The sequence below is a fragment of the Panthera uncia genome (genome assembly GCF_023721935.1).
Source record: "Panthera uncia isolate 11264 chromosome D3 unlocalized genomic scaffold, Puncia_PCG_1.0 HiC_scaffold_8, whole genome shotgun sequence".
Classification (NCBI taxonomy): Eukaryota; Metazoa; Chordata; class Mammalia; order Carnivora; family Felidae; genus Panthera; species Panthera uncia.
Genome location: NW_026057586.1, coordinates 53,934,001 through 53,950,324, shown reverse-complemented (window position 1 = coordinate 53,950,324; position 16,324 = coordinate 53,934,001). Strand labels below are relative to the sequence as shown.

Genomic DNA, 16,324 nt, shown 5'->3' with positions numbered 1-16,324 from the left:
AGAGGTACTAGACAGCAAACGTAGACTGCTTTTGAGAAGATTGCTATAAAGGGGACAGAAGGGGAAGCAGAGAGCAGTAGCTAGAAGACTGGGGGGGGGGGCAAGAGAAGATTACTTATTGAACTCTTCTATTTTGAAAAGGTAGATGCACAGGGAATTGCAAACAAAATGTACAGCGAAGTCTTGTACCAGTGGAGATGTATCCTTAACTCCGTTTCCCTCCAAAACAACTTACAGCACTATAGTACCATATTAAAACCAAGAAATGGACGGTCATATATCAGAGGTGAAGATTCCATCATGTGAAATCACACAGTACGTGTGTGTGTGTGTGTGTGTGTGTGTGTGTGTGTGTATACTACATGGTTTTATCAGATGTGTACCTTTCTATAACCATTAGAACAATCAAGATCCAGAAATGACCATAATAACGTGGTTCCCTCGTGCTACACCACTTTGAAGCCACATGCCTTGCATTCCTGACCCCTTGGCAACCACTAATCTGTTCTCCACCTCTATAATTGCGTTTTTTCAAGAATGTTACATAAATAGAATCATCGAGTATATAACCTTTGGGGATGGACTGTTTGCAAATGTTTACTTATTTTGAGAGAGAAAGAGAGCACGAGCAAGGAAGCGTGGGGAGATCGTGACCTGAGCTGAAATTAAGAGTCGGACACTTGGGGCACCTGGGGGGCTCAGTCGGTTAAGCGTCCAACTCTTGATTGCGTCCTGGATCATGGTCTCACGGTTTGTGAGTTGGAGCCCCGCGACAGCCGCGCTGTCAGTACAGAGCCTGCTTGGGACTCTGTCTGTCTGTCTGTCTGTCTTTCTCTCTGCCCCTCCCTGCCAATCTCTCTCTCAAAACATAAACTTAAAAATAAAAAAAAAAATAAAAAATCAGACACTTAAGAAAAAAAAAAAAGACACGTAACTGACTGCGCCACTCGGGTGTCCTGGGGACTGACTTTTTATACTCAGCATAATTCTCTTGAGATTCATCCAAGCTGTTGTGCCTAACAAGAGTTAGTTCCTTTTTATTGCTGCATGGCGTTCCATGGTCTTTTATACCCATTGAGGGACATTTAGGCTGTTTGCTGTTCTGAGCTGTTACAAACAAAGTAACTATGAACCACTGTATACAGGTTTCTATGTGAGCTAACTTTTCATTTCTCTGGGACAAATGCCCAAGAGTGCAAATGCTGGATTGTATGGTAAGTGCATGTCGAGTGTGTGTGGGTATATGTGTAGCTATGTGTGCGTTGTGGCACGTTTTTATTTAATTGCTAGGTAACATACAGTGTAATGCTAGTTTCAGGAGTAGAATATAGTGATTCATCACTTACAGAAACACCCAGTGCTCCTCACAAAGAATCCCCTCCTCAATACCGAACACGCACGTTGAGTTTTTTTTTTTTTTTCTTTTGACTTTGAGAGAGGGGGAGAGAGAGCACGAGCAGGGGAGGGGCAGAGAGAGAGAAGGAGAGAGAATCCCAAGCAGGCTCTGCACTGTCAGCACGGAGCCCAGATGCAGGGCTCGAACTCCTAAACTGAGAGATCACGACCTGACCCAAAACCAAGAGTCAGATGCTTAACTGACTGAGCCACCCAGGTACCCCACCCACGTTGAGTTTTACAAGATCCTGCCAGACCGTTTTCCAGACTGGTTCTGTAATTTCATGCTCCCGCCAGTGATGTATGAATGACCCAGGTTCTCCACACCCTGGCCAGCATTTTGTGTTGTCAATCTTCTTAGCCATTCTGATGTGTGCATAGGGAGAGATTGTTTTTTTCGGAAGGGTAATTGCAGAAACATTGGGAGCCTACCTGTACCTCCAGCCTCTTCTTAGAGAACTTGAATATTGAGTCCCAGCCGATACTGTAAAACTTTGAGCAGTTGCTGTGTCACATATCCATATAGACATAATGTTGGTTTAAAAGAAGGCTGTGCTTAGTAGATGGGGTTTGGAGATCATCTGGCTCTGTGGCATGAAGGGCCATGAGCTCGGTACAGAGCCCCTAAACCTGTCATCAGTGAGAGCGATGATCGGTGAATGTTTCCTTCCATTTCACAGCATGAAAGCTGAATGCAATTGAGTAGGGCGTATCTGGGCACTAAGATTGCCCAGATGAAATGGAAAATGTATAGTACTTAGTGGCAACGTAGGAATGATGAATTTGAGTTCATGGATATTTTAAATCTATAGATCTGTTGATCACAGAGAGGAGAATATGTAACTTCAAGGTACCTATCACTTGAGATAAGTTCATTAAACACTGGTGAGCCTAACACTAAACCACACGACGAAAAGAACGCTTGAAAGTCATAGTAGGGAAAAAATAGATTTAAATGCATAAGCTGTATTAATAAATAAACAAAACACTTGAATATACATTTGAAAATATGAAGTTTCTAGCTGAGCACAGCTAGAAGTTTGAAGATTTCCACCTTCTAGGATACAGAATGTTTTCATTCTTAGACTGAAAACAGTTTTCTCTAAGCCAAATTGGTTCATGGTAAAAAAAAAAAAAAAATCCAAAAAGCAAAAAGCTGTAGAGAGCCTTTCATAATGAAGAAGGAATTACCTTGTGATGGAGAAAGGGAAACCTGAAAAGTGCCATTTGCAAGGCACGGCAGCCCCTTGGGAACCCGAAGGAGTCTGTGCTGTGGTTGTTTTGCTGGGTGTGGGGCTCCCTCTTGATGCTGCTTGTAATAACTTGACTGAACAGATGTAGCCACTTAAGGTCATTGGAAACATGTCAGCTCAGGAAGGTTGATCAAGGAGGCATTGTGACTTGCTGCCCCATGCTCAGGGGGAAGCCTTTATTGAGCCAATGGGTCTCCTGGGACCTAGAGAGAGAAGACAAAACAAAGCAAAACAAAACAGGAGACGAGTGGCCAAGTGTTCAGAAGGCAGAGAGCAAAGAGTTGAAACCCAGAAGGCTTTGGTGTGTGTGTGATTTGTATTTTAAATGTTATGAACTCCTGATTTATAAAAGATCATTTAAAACATGATTTTCTGAGAGCTAGAATTGTTGCTCAAATGCTTGCTTTCCTGCATTTATTAATCTTGTACTTGATGTATAGCGTTTTGATGATACAGTTCCAAAAGACTTAACAGGGATGAGTAAAGGAGCATCTATAATTTCAGGTTGACAATCGTCATGATCACAGAGGACATAAGGGTTTAATTGTGCTGAGGACTAAAAAGTCACAAGCGACCCCTCTTGTCTATGAATGTACAACCATCTAAACAAAAGTAATTGAGACTCATATACAAAGGATTATTGATAAGGAAACGTGAAGTCAAACAAGAACATAGGCTTAGACATTTCCATAAAATACTGGTCATGAGTGTGTTTTAAGGGCAAAGGCAAGACTATGTAGAGAATTCTGGGTGGCGATTGTTGGGGAAAGGAAATACTGGTTTCTCTTAATTCAAATGGAAACCTTAAGGAAAAGACATCATGTGTAGGTAAGTGGATGTGATTGTTGAACTGCTAGGAGACTTTTCAGGCATCAGGGGCTACTTTATAAAACCAGAATCACAGAACCTTTATCTGCCTGTGGAAGATACCTTGTGGTCTGTGTATATGTGTGTTTCTCACAGCCATTAGAGCAGTGACTTTGACTTAGCAGGTACTAAGTCAATGGCATTAGCTTGATCAGTAGGACTTGAAAAGGCAGAAGGGATAGCTTTCCAAGCTATGGTGATGGAAAGAAGTATTGGTGAGAGGCTAACTTTGCACAAACGTGATGGGTAAGGTGCTGAGGAAGTGGAGAGATTTGGGAGCATTTTACTCTGAAGGCCATGACATCTGGCATGCATAATAAAATGGGCCTGGCATATTGCAGAGTCTAGAAGCATAAGCTTCACCTTTTAGGTTGCATGAGAGAACAGCCAAAGTCAGGTAAGAAAGAAATCTGGCAAGAGACAAGGAGGTATGTGTCTTCATTCTGCTGATGTTGGCACATGCCTCTGAGTGATTAAATACAGGGTTTGGCATTATTGAAAAAGTTGATCAAGCTTTTCTAGAATATTTTTCTTGACTGAGCTTACCGCGTAGCACATTTCAGGACCTCATAGTTTTATTTCAGATTTTTTAATTAAGTGCAGCGATTTGTGATGTAGGACTCTTCCCATTAATACTTAACAATAGAAAAAAATCACATTTGAATATTTCAAATAATGCTGAAACAAACTAAAGGATCACTAGTTGTGAATCTTAGCATAGTTCAAGGGAAATACATAACATAAACTTTGAACCTAGGGTAATAGGTTGTAATTGTACATGAAATCTAGGTTCTTCATAATGAAACTCATATTTTGATAAGTGATTAACTCTTCAAATTTGTCTTCATTTTAAAAGAATCAGAATAAAGTGAAATGAAAATGCATGATTTCAGTTACAGATTTTTTTCCTTCAGTTTGTTTCCACATGGTACAGATTTTAAAATAATTTATAGTGCTGTATCTGTATCTTTTAAAGTGAGGTAAATAGACTTCTGTTTCTAAGAGACAATTAGCTAGATTTTGAGTGAGAATGACCTAAGATTTTAGCATGTGCAATAAAATCAAATTGATCTCACAGCTACTAAGAACTTACTTATTTATACCATGGTCACATTTGTATGGCTATTTTTATAAATTCTTACAAACCAGAAAACTCCTCCCCCAAGTATGTCAAGCTTAATTTTCTGCTCTGTGGAGCACAGCTAGTAGGGTGGCGAAGCCCAGTGACATTTTCCACAGTGTGAGTTGCCAACCACTAGAAGCCTGTGGCAGCGTTTAAATCTACAGCAAACAAACTAACAACTGGTTGAAGAACAGATTATGTAATTCTTCTTCAATATTTCTTGGCGTGGTGTTAACATCACTGTCCGAATCCTAAAGGCAGAACTGCGGAGCGTCTGCTAGGGCAGGATTTTAGTGGAGCCAGGAGCCAGTGTAACCTGTGCTGTCGTGCAGGTGACTTTGGTTAACTTGTCCATCTTGTGTTAAACTCCTGAAGAAATGGATCCTATTTGAGTGGGCTCACTTAAGTGTGTGTTAAGGCTGTGAGTTCAGTGGTCGTTACTGCTACAGCATAGCCTATATTCATGTCTAAGTCTCCTGGAGAGCATTGATGAATAAGATAATAAGCCTCTATTTGGGTTCTAATAAGGCTTCAGTAATTAGATGAAACGCACAGATTGAAACATTAGTAATCGCAGTGGGAAGAGTTAAATTCAGAGGTACTAAAAACACTGTATGAACAGAGTAAAATGTCAAAAGAGGACCTCTCCAGTATAATGGACAAAAATACTTGTTTGTCACGAAACTCTATTAAGGTTCTAGAGGAAATATGATTATAAATGGTCCTATTGTAGTTCCTCATTTTTTTCCCTGGGTCTGTAAATGACATTGTATGTATGCACAGTTATATCTCATTTACTTGGAAATGGTGTTGAACAGAAAGGTGATGAACAAGGACATTTTCTAGATAATTGGAACATCTCCTAGTTGCCAGATTTAATTTATTGTGCTTTTTAAAATTGAATGTAGATGTATTTCCCAGCCTTACCTTAACAGAAGATGTTGATCATAATTGAACTTCTTTTTGCCATAAGGGTGTTTCCTTATAGAATTTAGAAAAACAATATATTGTGAACTGGCCATATTCACGACACTGTAGTATAGACCCTGGGGATAGTATAGAAGCTGATAGAGATCGTGAACATCTCACATTCTATTGTTCTAAATGAGTACTTGTAGGACTAGTACTCCTACCTCATGTGATTATGATTTAGTTACAATTCTGCCTTACATGACAGAATATCAGTTCCTTAAGGGACTGTACGTTCATTTCTTTTTTTAATGGGACTTTCAGAGAAAATCATGGATGACTGCAGTTGAGATTTCAAACTCACTATTGTTAGTTGATGGATTGGAGTTGATAGATACAGAAAACTGGAAATCCTATCGTTGTTGGAGGAAAATGTGACTGTAGTTTAATATGGAGGGAAATTGAAATACCCTATTTTGTGTTAGCACCTTACTATAGCTTGACGTCTATTGTTTAAAACAACATAATTCCTCATTAAAATGTTTGTAAAATCGTCAGTTTGGTACACATAAATTAAAAATATTTTTCTAAGATAGCTCAGAGTGGTAACTCGGCAATATTCACCAATAACCGATAGCTCCTTGCATTTTTTGAGAAGAAATAAACACTGTGACAGATGGAACAATCAGCATTTATAGTAAAAGCCAAGATCTTACCTTTTCTTGCTCTACAAAGCAGTAAACAGATAACTAAAGAATCCATTCTCACCAAAGGGATTGAAAGATAAAAAAAAATGACTTTCCTTTCTTCTGTTATTTTAGGGAAGAATATATTCTCAGAAATTAACACTTGGGTTTAAGTGCATCCTTCGGAAAGCTCTGAGATTATGGCGTGTTTCAACAATGAAAAAAACAAAAGGATACATTCAGGAAAAAAATTTGAGTCATAACCTACACAAAGTAAATCACAAGAATCTAAGTGTGCACTCTGAACATGAGATGTGCTGGGTTATACTTGCGTGAGCCCACTAGCATAAATGCACAGAATATTAGCACCAGGCCAAAGTACTCCCTTGTCATACTTGCTATTTAATACCTCCAGAGGTATTAATCGCTATGATGCATTTTTCCACTATAAATTCATGGTAATAATCTTTTTTCAGTTTTATGTAAATGCAATACCCTGTGCTTGATTTTTGTTTCCATTTCCCCATGTTATCTCTGTAGGATTGATGGGGTTGCAGGCAACAATATTTTAATATCCTTGGTGGCTGGAGAGCTGTTGAACAAATACAGCATAATTTATTAATGAGTTCTATTATTGATGAGCATTTTCCTTGTTGGCGGTTTGTGGTTTTCATGAGTAAGAAAGCTATGAAGATTCTGGTTCACATGTTTTGGTGCACGAACATGGTCATTCCCTGGGATACACCTAGAGGCCATTGCTGATCAAAGGCTCTGCATTCATTTGTTCAACTTCAGCTGTACAATCTTTTAAAGTAATTGCACCAATTTACACGGGACCAGTCACGTGTAAATTTCACTTCTATCTGCTAACACCAGGTTTTTGTAATTGGAGCCATTTTTCTAGAAGCAATCTCCTTTTACCTTTCATATTAGTGTACAATCCATCTGGCATTATTTTTATGTTTTGGGCAAAGTGTGAGGGAAGTGGTCAAGCCTCATTTCTTGTTGCACATGCATTTGCAATTTATCAAGCATCATTTACTGAAAAGATGCAATTCATTGTTTTCCCCATTCATTGCAATGGCATCTTGGTCATCAGTTAGGTACCTATATATGTGTGGCTGCGTTTCTTGACTCTGTCCTATGTTGTAAGTTATTGGCATAAAGTTTTTTTCTGACATTTACTGCAGAGATATCCTTATTTTCTTTTAAAAATCTTTTTTAACGTTTATTTTTGAGAGAGAGAGAGACAGAGCATGAGTGGGGGAGGAGCAGAGATAGAAGGAGATGCAGAATCTGAAGCAGGATCCAGGCTCTGAGCTGTCAGCACAGAGCCCTACATGGGACTCGAACCCAAAAACCATGAGATCATGATCTGAGTCAGTCAGACGCTTAACTGACTGAGCCACCCAGGCACTCCAAGATGTCCTTATTTTCATGTGATACTGCTAAATTTCACTTTTGTCTTCTTAACGTCTTAAGAGTTTCTAGAAACAGCTTTTGGGTTTTTCCATTATATACCTGGTTTCAACTCAATTGATTTCTGTATTTGTTCCTTTCATCTATTTTTGAGTTGTGCTAGTCTTCCCCACAAGTGTTGTAAAATGTTTTTAAACTTTTATTTTGAAGCAAGTTGAATTTCAAAACATTTGGTAAAGTATTACTAAGAGTTCCAAAAACCCATCACTCAGCTTCACTAAATAGCAACATCTTATGTAATAACTGGTGTAATTATGAAATGATGAAATTAATATTGATACAATTCATAAGCCTTCTTTAAATTTTGCTGATTGTGCCACAAATGTCCTTTTTGTACTTCAGGATCCATTCCAAGATCATACATTGCATTTAGCTGTCAAATCTCTTTATCCTCCCTTGATGTGGGGAACTTAAACTTCATGTATCTTCATGACCTTGATGTTTTTGAAGAGTGCTGGCTGCTCAATTTGGGGAATTGCCCTTAATTTGTGTATGTCTGACATTTCCTCATGATTCAGTTCAGGTTCTTCATTTTGGCAAGAACACCTCAGAAGTGATAAAGCGATCTCAGTGCCTCATGTCAGGAGTTAGGTAATGTTGACATGTTTCATTCCTGGTGATAGTGAATTTGATTACTTGATTGAGGTGGAATCTGTCAATTTTCCCCACTACAAAGGATGTGTGTGTGTGTGTGTGTGTGTGTGTGTGTATTATATATATATAATTTTTATATATATATAATTTTTGTATATATATAAATTTGTATTTAATAAGTATCTTATGGGGAAACAGTTTTAGACTATTCAAATATCCTGTGTTCCCATATACTCCTCCCTGGTAACATCAGCCTCTTATCAGTGGTGCTTGCTTCTGCAGTAATTATTACTCTGATGTTTGTGAGACTCCAAATCTTTTTTTAAATGTCTATTTATTTTGAGAGAGAGAGAGAGAGAGAGAGAGAGAGAGAGAGAGAGCGCACAGACAAGCAGGGTAAGAGGGAGAGAGAATCCCAAGCAAGATTTGTGCTGTCAGCAAGGAGCCCAATGTGAGACTCGATCCCATGAATGGTGAGATCATGACCTGAGTGGAGATCAAGAGTCAGATGCCTAACTGAATGAGCCATCCAGGTGCCCCCCCAAAAATACTATATTTGCATCATTCCTTGTATATTGCTTTGAATTCTACTTCAAGAATAAGCTATCTCCTCTTTATTCATGCAATTGCTTATTTGTAGTATAGACTCAAGGATATTTATTTATTCCAAGAGATACAATTCATTGTTATTCACTTTATTCTAGTTTTGGCCACTGGGAGCTCTTTAAGAAAGCTGGCTCCTCTATTCCTTGGGCTTGCCACCAAATTTTGAGCATTGGCTTCCCTACTGTCATGACAAGATCTTGCTGTCTTTTCTTGCCCCATTCCCTTAATCTCCTCTCTGCCTCATTCCTGAAATTGACAGTTTCTCCAAGGATTGTTGGTTCACTTTATTGAAGAAAGGTACTTGGAAACCAAGATCAGTGATCACACCTAGGACCTAGATCTTTGCCGTTGTTTCTAGGTCCTCTCTCACCTGACGGAGATAGGACTTACGCGTGTATATATACGAACAAGCATGTACACACATCTATCTTATATCTAGTAGTGTGTATATGCACATACCTCATTGTGATTTCATTGATACATCTGATTCCAGTCCAACATAACAGGTTTCATTCTGGCAAACTTCCCTCCGTCACTAGTGATTTTTAACAACGAGAAACCTCATTCTCATTATCATCAATAGGTTTAATTATTATAAATACACATGAAGTACTTTAAAACACAATTTGATAGCACTGTGAAAAATAAATCTTTAGCTACAGTACAATATGTGTGTAGCCTTAAAGTAAGCAAGTAAAACACGGTTTCAAAAGTCACTTAGATGAGTTCTCTTCATTCCTCTCCCTTTCAGTGTGGCTATATTAATTTATAATGCGATAACCATGAAGAATATTTCCGAGTATTAATGTCATAATTCTGTTATTTGTAACACTAAGTTATTGGATGTACTATTCCTGATTCTATAGCATTTTCCAAATGTCAAATCATTCATAAGTAGAAGGTTTCACCCTTCCTTCTCAGTTCTTCTACCTTTAATTGATTGATTTTTTTTTTTTTTGTCTCATTCCTTTTGCTAATACTTTCAGGACAATAGTGAATAATGGAGAGAATGTGCATCTTCCCCCTATTTCGCATCTGAATAGAAATGCTTCTAAAGTCTTCTCATTAAGTAAGATACTGGTTTTAGAACTGAGGAGTATAAATATTTTTCATCTCCGTGCCCTCTATTTTCTTGAGTAGTTATTATAATGAGGGAATGTTGAAATTTCATTAAAGCATGTATGGACATACCTATGGTATAGGATGTTAGTAGATTTCCTAATATGAACCAACCTTGCATTTCTGGAATAAAACACACTTGGTTGTATGCATTAGTCTCTTAATGTGCTGTTATTTTCTTTTGGGTAAAGTTGTATTTAGTACCTTTGTGTTGATATTCATAGACAATACTAGTCTATGAATTTCATAAAATGTCTTTTTTTGAACACAGCTCTTAGTTGAGGTACCAACATTTTACTGACTTAAACAGAAGTGTTCTTACACTTCCAATTTATAGTGTGTTGGAACAATTGGAACAACTTATAGAGCGTTGGGACTATTTGGTCTTTAAATATTTTTTGGATTTCACCTGTGACACTGTCCGGCTCGGTTGTGTTTATGAGACTGATCATTCATAACTTTCTCTGTTTCTTCTGTGGAGAATGATCTCTTGAAACTTTGCCTCTCTGGGGTCAATTTTGGTAGTATGTGTTTCCCTGGAAAGTTGTGCACTTCATCTAGATTTTAAAACTGAAAGCAAAGATGTCTTTTATAAGCTTAGATGTTTGTAGAATAGACCCTTATGATTTTCTTTTGTTTTACCTTTTTTAAAAGTTAATTCCTCGTCACTTCTTAATTTGCATAGTTTTACCTTTCCTCTTTGTTTTTCTGGTCAAAATAGCCATGTATATTTTGTTAAAAAAAAAAAAAGTCTTAATTCCTTCATTAGGCTACTGTTTTCTGATTCTCTGATCACTTTCGGCTTCTGCTCTTAGTTCTTCCCATATCTATTGTCCATTGACTTTTGAGAGAGAAATTTAATTTGTTAAAATTTTTTCATTGCTCCTAATGAAAATACATCACTGTAAGAAAAAAAAATGTGATAACATGATATCATGAAAGACTTCTTTTTTGGAAAATAACCAACTGATTGTAAATTTTTTGTGGAAAAGAGATAACAATAACCAATGTGATCTAAAAACAAAATCAGAAGATGCAAATAACCAGATATCGAGACTATAATGTTCGAGTTACTACAACAGGGTGGTATTGTCACAAAGGTGGACAAATGGATCATTGTTTGGATCTAGAAAAAGGTGACACAAACATAGACTCAATATTTATGACAAAAATTAAATTGCAATTTATTAGGGGAAAGATGGTATGGGTCAGTGGTGTATACATATGGGGAAAAAAATGATTCTTCACCTCCTACCTTAAATCATACACAAAGGCCAATTTCAGATGGAGCTTTATATGTAAAAGATAAACCATAGAACACTATAAGAAGACAGAATATTTCCATGACCTTGGACTGGGCGAATCTTCCCAAAATAAGAGCTAAGAAAAACATGAACCTTAAAAGACAAATGATCAATGGAAAACTAAAAGATTCTTACTCAACCAAGATTCATTGAGAGTGAAATATACCACAGCCTAAGAAAATACTGACAGTAAATATTAGGAATGATGCTAATTAGAGTAAAACCTTGGTTTGTGAGCATAATTCACTCCAGAAACAGGTTTGTAATCCAGAGCACTCATATATCAGATCAAATTTCAAGAACCATTGGCTCAGTTGTGATCATGTGACATTTAGCATCATGTACTACTCATATTGCAAGACCTCATTATCAACTTAAAATTTATGAGAAATGTTTCCTCGTCTCATGGAACACTTTCAGGAGAGGTTACAATCCAAGGTTATACCATATATATACACATACATACACATATATGTGCATACATATATACACACACATACACATGTGTATGTATGTATATGTACACACACACACACACACACACACAGTAGATTCTTAACCAGAATATATAAAGAAAGCCCACAACTAAAATAACAAAGTGGACAACGTATTGAATTGAAACTTTGAACTGAAACTTCATAGTACGTAATATCCACAGAGTCAAACATTTTTAAAACCTTCACTTTTCATGGGGGAAAGGCAAATTGAAACCACAATGTAATGCCACGATATGCCCACTAAGGTAACTAAATGAAAAAGACTGAAAATCCCAAATATTAATGATGATATAAAACAAACCGTAGTTTTACATACCGCTAGAATAATAAATGTCTCGCTCGTGCATAGGCACGCGCGTGCACACACACACACACACACACACACACACACATATGCATGTAGGACTGGCTGAAAAATAGTTGCATTAGTCTCCTCTCCAGCTTATGTTGCTAGAAATTTGATAGGTTTTTGAAAAGGATTTACAGGAGACATTGCTTTGCCTTCTCATTCTCTCTAAAGCCAAAGGTTGGCAGAGGTGATGAGCTAACACCAGAAGATGGGAATATTGGATGAGTTCTTCATGGAACAATCAAAATTTATTCCCTAAGCAAACAATGAAGAATGCCGATGATGGTGGTAGGTGATAAAAATGGGCAAAACAGTATAGAGCTGGAAGGCGTGAACTTCAGACTGGAGTTGTTGAAAGGCACCAAGCAGTGTTACAGATGTGGGATGTTTCTGACTCAGGAGAAGCTGCAGCCAAAGAAGAGTCCTCCTGGGAGAACATTGCAAGGGATTCCAAGTCATTCATCCCAGCAGTTGTCATGTGAATGGTGGAGATTGGGGAAGAAAGGAGGGATGAAAGAGAGGGGTGGGGAGCAGGTAGGGTGGGAAGTCAGGCCCCTCTGGGTTGATTGGGTTTTTCCAGATGCACGTGCCTCGTGCCTCGGAGCTACAAAGTCTCTCCCGCAGGTGTGAAATAGCAGGTGTGAAATAGCGTCAGCAGACAACATAGTGACAATCTTGGAGGAGGCCATCAGGTGCGCCCAAGGAACTGGAATATACCAGTAGACAGTTGTAACTCTAGGCAACGGGTGTGCAATCATAATTGAAAGGAGGAAAACCAAACGGGATAACAAATATGGGCAAACATTTTCATCTTTACCATCACAAAAAAGCAAGTTAAAATCAAAGCCAACCAGGAAGTTCATTTCCTTTGCCTGACAAATACCAAAAATGTAAAAGTTACATCCAGTGACAGCAATGAAATCAAACTGCTTGTCGTTCTGTGTCATGACTAGCACAAATACCACGTTCTAAGAAGACGGCCTGTGAATATACATTGAAATCTTGCGCCTGCTGGTCGATCTGGTGATTCGACCTCTGCAAGCGAAGCCAATGGTTAGGAACGTTGATTTAGAATTTGCTTGCTGGAGTTAGACTATATGGATTAAGGCTGTGGTTCTGTCATTCCTATTGATGTAAAATCAAGCAAGTTACTGAGGCTCCTTGTGCCTCAGTGTGCCCATCTGTAAGATGAGATTAATTACAGTACCTACCTTGTCAGGGTATTAGGAGGATTTTTATACGTAAAGCAATTAAAACAATGTGCCTGGCAAATGCTAAGCCCCACGTAAGACCTTGTTACTATTTTAGGTCTGCAACTGCTCATCAAAACTTCTAAAGTTTTCAGAAATCAGACTTTGTTAGATTTTAGAAAAGTAATATGAAATATATAGAGGCAATATGATATAATGCCCCCCCCCCAGGGTGTTCTGGGGAAGGGCCCATAGTTAAACCCATTAATACTTTCTTTGTAAATTATAAGAATATTCATATTGAGCATTGTAAATAGTGGCTTCATGTCAGTTCAGGTCAGATGTGATTTTCCTACCAAATAAGAATTAAGAAAATCCTTAAGAGAATTGTTGGAGTCTGGTATTGTCATAAGGGATTACACATCTGTGTTCCATGATATAAAAAAAGTGAAACTTTATGTAAAGTGTATAATACATTATTTAATAAAATATTTATGAACTATTAAAACCTTGACCTGCTTGTTCATATTGAGTTAATACGAACTGCTTGTTCATATTAAGTAAGTAAACAATACAGTATTGTTATATGTGTAGGAAAAAAGCTCACCTTAGAAAAATAGTCTGGAAAATAATATACCATGTTGTTAGCAATGGCTATAATGAGGTGGTGGAAATAGGTTAAATGTTTTTATTTTCTATTGTATTCAGGTTTCTAATAAAGATACTACTATTATAATGAAAAAAAATTATCAAATGGACTTAGTATATAGCCTTAATTGTTCTGTAAATTTGATGAGTAATTTGAAAAAGTTGTCTTTTGTCCATTATCTTTCCGTGGTAGTAAATGTTAGCATAAATCACTCCTTCATGATAATTAAGTAGAAAAATTTCTTTGAATGTTCTAATGTGTTTCACATGCTGAGTTTCATTGGCTAATTTCAGTTGCACTCTGTCTCGTAAAACTTAGTATAAACTTAAGGCAAGTTTATGAAAATTAGTATTTTTCATGAAACCAATAGTAACAGCTAAATTTGATATATTTGGGGGCGCCTGGGTGGCTCAGTCGGTTAAGCGTCCGACTTCAGCTCAGGTCACGATCTCACGTTCCATGAGTTCGAGCCCCGCGTCGGGCTCTGTGCTGATGGCTCAGAGCCTGGAGCCTGCTTCCGATTCTATGTCTCCCTCTCTCTCTGCCCCTCCCCCGTTCATGCTCTGTCTCTCTCTGTCTCAAAAATAAGTAAACGTTAAAAAAAATTTTTTTTTAAATAAATAAATTTGATATATTTGCTCTTTGCTATGGATAGCATCAAAATATTCCAAATCACTCTTCCAACATGGGAGTTCAGAAGCAGCAAAGGCTTTGGAAAATCAGACAGACGTGGCTTCAGTCCCAGTTGTACTGCTGTCTTGTTGTGTAATTTGGATAAATTACCAGTTGCCTGAATCTTGGGTTCCTTATTTGCAAAAGAGAAGTAATAAGTCAGCTGAAGATGAAATAAGAATTTCTAAAAAGTACCACCCACTGCTTTATATTACATGCTCAATAAACGAGTGTTCCCTTTTCTTTCGCTGAGAAAAGGAGAAAAATGAGGGAAGGGATGAAATAACTACTCGTTACCAAGCCACTGTTGAAAGCACCTTTATTAATTTGTTCCTTTCGTGGTCATCTGCAGAAGGTGTCCACAGCTTGTCCAAGAGGGAGGTGGGTGGCTGAAATGTGACATGAAGTCTGGGCGTTGGACCCAGAGCCGACATTCTTGATGAGTAGGTTAGCCTGCCAATGAATTACGCTGAAAAGATAGGATAAGGCTAGTATTCATGTGGTTTGACAAGTATATGTAATATTGAAAAAGTAACGACACAGCTTTAACAGATATGTGTTCGTTTTCTGTCGCCACCTGTGTTTCAGGACTTTGTGAATGGTGCTTTGGAGCACCTTCAGTGGTCACTGCTCATCCCTCTTCCCGGTACGCTTTCTGGAAGGGACCAGCACACATCCAGTTAACTCACATCAATGGGGTTGTGGAACAGATCACGCTCATCTCACTGAGATCAGGTAAGAGTTTCAAAATATGTTTGCTCTTTGCAGGTAGTATCTGACCTCATGAGCTGCTCTGAAATCTTTCTGCCTTGTTAGAAATGCGAGCGTTACGTTAAATAACCAGACACATGTTGGATGGGAAAAAATAGGCGACCGCAAAAAAACATGGGTATATGGATTGAAATGTTTATTACTAGCTAAGCATATGCTGATGTACTTAAAGTTATTTTTATTACTTACCTAAAGTATAGGGACTTAGCATTTAGTACAAGGGGAGTTTCAACGCAAGCATTCTTGTAAAATATAACAGCAATACAGTTTTATGAAACCTGTAATTGCTGTAATCTACATTATTTTTACTGCTGTAAAATGACTGCAAATTGGAGAGGCTATCTCCTTGAAATGGGTTATGATGAAAATGTACCTATTATGATTATCTTTATGCAAATCCTTCCCTAACTGTGAGCTTCCTTTACCTGTACTTCAAATCCATGTGAGTTCACTTCCGTATATCTTTTGCTCAACATCAAAACCTTCTGTTTCAATACACTAAATTGCCAGTCACTCCAGTTGGGCTTAATCAGCAAAACAGACCTGGATTTGAAAAAAGACGGTAAAGTTGAATCAGAGTGGTTACTGCAGGCAGTCCTGGAGGGTGATGAATTAAATGACCAAAGGTGACAGGCCATCTCTTAGAAGGACATTCTAGTAGGTACCATGAGGACACAAGCTGAAAGTCATGAGGACACAAGATGAAAGTGGTGCTTTGGCCATAACATGAATTGGTCTGGGGTGGGTAGATGTTGAGAATTACAAGTTGTCCAAAGGTTTTGCTTCTCAAGCATACAGGTTATTCTGCATCTCAAATACCTGAGATTCCAGGTAAGTCAGTACTCCTAGATGTAAAAGGAA

General features: G+C 38.0%; 1 protein-coding gene across 2 annotated transcripts in view; it reads left to right on the top strand.

Annotated features, from left to right (window-relative positions):
• DLGAP1 (DLG associated protein 1) overlaps positions 1–16,324 on the top strand; it is a 933,957-nt gene that overhangs the window by 106,073 nt on the left and 811,560 nt on the right. For both annotated transcript variants that reach the window (XR_007455301.1, XM_049619697.1), the window contains exon 2: positions 15,281–15,427. The gene's annotated coding sequence lies outside the window, so the exon portion shown is untranslated. The remainder of the gene's footprint in view (positions 1–15,280; positions 15,428–16,324) is intronic.